This window comes from Otolemur garnettii, unplaced genomic scaffold (assembly GCF_000181295.1).
Source record: "Otolemur garnettii isolate 467f Iridium unplaced genomic scaffold, OtoGar3 scaffold00134, whole genome shotgun sequence".
In the NCBI taxonomy this organism is placed as follows: Eukaryota; Metazoa; Chordata; class Mammalia; order Primates; family Galagidae; genus Otolemur; species Otolemur garnettii.
This window is the reverse complement of record NW_003852529.1, coordinates 2314526-2319075: the sequence shown is the minus strand read 5'-3', so window position 1 is coordinate 2319075 and position 4550 is coordinate 2314526. Positions and strand designations below refer to the sequence as shown.

Genomic DNA, 4550 nt, shown 5'->3' with positions numbered 1-4550 from the left:
TCACGTTAAACTATATCAGATACTTCAACTGTGTTACACAAATCAGACAAAATGATTCATTCTGCAGACCCAGAATCCTCACAATTCAAAAAACATTTATCAACCAACCTGGGGGGGGAGGGGGGCAGGCACTGTTCATGGTGCTGGAATACTGGTGACCAACAACAAACAACAGAGGGCGCACACAAGCTTCTACTTTCAGGAAAATTGTGCAGGATTGCTAGACAAGTGGGGAACCAAAACGAAAGGGCAGCATGTGGAAAAAACTGAGTAACTGAAGAACAGGATAAGATGGGTATGGAGTAGAAAGCAGAATGACCCTCCACTACGGAGGCTTTTTGCATAAGGCCTGAGAGGCAATCCCAGTGTCAGAGATATGGGGACCAGCTCTTCCTATACAGGTAGCACAAGTTAGGTGGTGCCTTGACACCTGTATTAGATGTTAAGTTGGTTCACCCTAACACATGTGATGCAAGATTCACTAGCTCAGCAAATCTAGGAAGTAGGTGAGACAGATATCACCATAAATGAAGCCAAAGCTCATATATGTACTGCCTTCTTGAAGCAAAGTGCTATTAAGTAGTAACATTTGGTCTAAAACTCTCACATTTAAACTGCAGTTTGGGGTTTACTTCAATACTTGAACCACATGTGTCACTCATAAAGAGGCTTGGCTCAGCGCCTGTGGCTCAAGCGGCCAAGGTGCCAGCCACATACACTTGAGCTGGCAGGTTCAAACCCAGCCCAGGTCCGTCAAACAACAATGACCACTGCAGCCAAAAAAATAGCTGGTCGCGGTGGCGGGCGCCTGTAGTTCCAGCTACTTGGGAGGTGGAGGCAAGAGAATCGTTTAAGCCCAAGAGTTTGAGGTTGCTATGAGCTGTGATGCCTCAGCACTCTACCCAGGGGGACAGCTTGAAGCTCTGTCTCAAAAAAAAAAAAAAAAAGCTTGTCACTGGCAAATGCTACCTTGGTCTATTTACTTTTTTCTTTAGTATGCTATTATACAGAAACAACTATTTTGCAAAGATGCAACTGGCATATAGCAGATATAGTAAGTCTTAATAATCAAGCTTCTGGGAACCACTGATACATACTCTGGTGTCCCAATTATTAATATTTTTTTTTAGAGACAGAGTCTCGCTTTCACCCTTGGTAGAGTGCCGTGTGCTCACAGCAATCTCCAACTCCTGGGCTTAGGTGATTCTCTTGCCTCAGCCTCCCAAATAGCTGGGACTACAGGTGCCCACCACAACACCCAGCTATTTTTTGTTGCAATTTGGTCAGGGCTGGGTTGGAACCTACCACTCTCGGTACATGGGGCCAGCACCCTACCCACTGAGCCACAGGTGCCGCCCTGGTCTCTCAATTCTAAAACCCAAATGAATGTAACCCATTTCATCAATTTAATGACATTTCAGGGGGCAGGGGAAGATGATAACATTACATGAAACATGCTGATGAATATGCAAGTCAATTAGAAAGGTACAATATGACAATATGACAATTTTAGCAATAAGAACATAGGATAGCACTTAAAAGTATAATTTAGGATTGAAGTTACTTCAGAGACTAATGTTTACTCATTTTACAGATGAAGAAACTGAGATCTGGGCTCCATGCTTGTGGCTCAAGTGGCTAAGGTGCCAGCCACATACACCTAAGGTGGCGGGTTTGAATCCAGCCCAGGCCCACCAAACAACAATGACGGCTGCAACCAAAAAATAGCCCTGCCGCTGTGGCGGGTGCCTGTGGTCCCAGCTACTTGGGAGGCTGAAGCAGGAGACTTGCTTGAGCCCAGGAGCTGTGAGCTGTGATGCCACCGCACTCTACCCAGGGGGATAGCTTGAGACTGTCTCAAAAAAAAGAAACTGAGATCTGGCCCTATCAATGTCTTATACAAATAGTAACATAGCAGAGATTGGAACATAAATATTCTTACTTCTACGGACTCGAAGATCCTTCAACTATTCCCAAAAGTATATTTACACAACAGTTGTAATCTTACACAGAGCCCTAAAAGGTTGCCTGTGTTTGGGATTCTCTCATACAGATACCAGCTAGCCCCAAATCAACTCTATGGTTGTAACAGATCTCTCAAGTATACTTAATACTACATAGTCCACAGTATGACACAGTGAGGGGAAGAAACAGGGTCCCTGTGTTTAAAAATGTGTGGGTGGCGCCTGTGTCTCAGTGGGTAGGGCACCGGCCCCATGCGCCAAGGGTGCTGTGTTCCATCCCAGCCCTGGCCAAACTGCAAACAAAAAAATAAAAATAAATAAAAATGTGTGGAAGACTCTTAATAATTAGAGTGTTCTAGGGCAGACACAGTTCTGGTACTCCTGCCCATGGAGAATCAAACCTCATACATGGTACACAGAAACATGAAATAATAGAATCACAGTGATTTTATCTGAAAGGATTTGCTCTATAAGCCATGGGAAGAGAGCTGCTCAGATGCCACATACACAAATCTCTTTGTCACACGACCTAGTCATGTATTCATGCCCTATAAGCCCACAAACTGACTCAGGTGAAGAAAAATCAAATTCATTCCCAGATTTATATGACCCAAGGGAAAAACTACAAACTAACATCCTTTACCCACAAAACTCCCTGCTCAAAGATATACAAACCTAGGACTCTCCCCCTCCCGTACAGATCTGCTACCCGCCACCCATCTCAGCTTCCCCAGGACTGCCCATTAGTATCTGCTACAAGTATGGAGAGTTCAGAGCAGCAGTTCCAGCAGCAGTTAAAAGGCAGATGAAAATACAAGCAAGAAGACTTGAAAATGATTTTGAAATAAGAGTTTGGTTTCAAAGATTATGGATAATGAACTGAGCCTTAAGTTTTAAAAATAATGACCTTTTAAAGTAACATTAGAGTGGGCATTTTGAAAAACTAAATACAGGGGCAGCGTCCGTGTCTCAGTGAGTAGGGCGCCAGCCACATATACTGAGGATAGTGGGTTCAAATCCAGTCTCAGCCAAACTGCAATAAAAAACAGCCGGGTGTTGTGGTGGGCACCTGTAGTCCCAGCTACTTGGGAGGCTGAGACAAGAGAATCACCTAAACCCAGGAGTTGGAGGTTACTGTGAGCTGTGTCGCCACAGTACTCTACTGAGGGTGATAAGGTGAGACTGTATCAAAAGAAAAAAAAACCTAAATACAAACTACTAGTTAAACAACAATTTGGAGATGAACAAATTAACACATTCCTCAAGTTGTCTAATGAGCACCTACTCTGTACCCCGCCCCCTGGGCAGAAGAGATAAATAATAACAGACTCAAACTCCTAAAAAAGGGGAGGGGGAAACCACACAAATTAATACAATGTTATAATCACTCAAGGAACAGAAGACATTCTTTTGAATGGGTCCGTGTATTTAAGGGGAAGCGTCACCAAGAGACAATTATCACTGGGCCTATCTGAAGCAAAGAGACTACAGGGAGAGGAGAGGGGTACAAGACGGGCCAAAAGGCAACGGGAAGCCAGCGCTGCTTGAGTTTGAGAGGCAGTAGAATGTAGAAAGCTTAGAAACTAAAAACTGCAGTGGGCTGCAGTTCCCACACATGCCAGGGTCAGAAGCGTTTGTGGACTTTAACCTTGGAATATAGGGAGCTCCAACAGGGATGGGGCCACACCTGTGATTCAAGTTGCTCAACACAATGAACTTGTATCCATACAGCAAGTAACATTTTACGAATTTCAACACGCACGACTTATGAGATTTCAGGCAAAAAATAATTTTGTCCTCCGTTTTCAAAACATTTATGTTTTCATCAATTGCCAAGCACTACAGGCATGTTCTCAATAAAGACAAAAGGGAAAAAGTTACAGCTGACAACTGCTTCCTCTGACGATCCTCCAGCTAAGTTCAGACCTAAAAGGTCTTTGTAGCAAAGGCGTTTAAATCCAAAAAGGTCCAGGTGAACAGAACCACGATTAATCAAGTTAACACACCTGCCCGCTGTTCTAGATCAAACTTTCCCCTTAGAGCCAATTTCATTGGGCAAGTTCTTAAAAATAACTTTAAAGAGCACATTTTCACCTCCCAACATTCGTAAAGTTTCACCGCTCACTGATCGTTAAGTTACGGCTCCAGAACTGGGTCAACCGAACCAAGACGGAGACAGCGAGTTTCTCAGCGCCCAGTTTGTTTCCACCTCCTTCCCGCAAGTTGGGTCGAGTTGTCATTATGGAAACATCCCTGGCCCAACTCAGAGATGGGGGAGGGAGCTGCTTCACTTCGCTGTCCGACCAAAGGGCAACGGATAAAGCACAAAGGGGAGAGGACACGACCCGGCAACTCGCCGGGGCGGCGTCGAGGGACAGAGACCTGGACAGCGAACCCGGGGGGACACTCAACGACAGGCTCAAACCAAAACAAAAGTAAAAAGTTCAGCGCGGCAGAGGGAGCAGATTGGGCGAGACGGCTCACGGCTGCCCATTGGAGAACAAGGAAAACAGAGTCCCCCAATCGCGAGCGGCGGGGCTGCTCTCCTCGTGCGGCCGCGGGCCCGGCCCCGACACTGCCCGGCGG

The 4550-nt window shown here is 45.5% G+C and overlaps 1 protein-coding gene across 7 annotated transcripts in view; it reads right to left on the bottom strand.

The window, feature by feature from the left end:
- KMT5B (lysine methyltransferase 5B) overlaps window positions 1–4550 on the bottom strand; it is a 62403-nt gene that overhangs the window by 56875 nt on the left and 978 nt on the right. The window contains exon 1 of one of the 7 annotated variants that reach the window (XM_023518307.1): window positions 4059–4172. The exons of the other annotated variants lie outside the window; for them this stretch is intronic. The gene's annotated coding sequence lies outside the window, so the exon portion shown is untranslated. Of the gene's footprint in view, window positions 1–4058; window positions 4173–4550 lie in introns of those variants that run through there. 7 annotated transcript variants of the gene reach the window in all.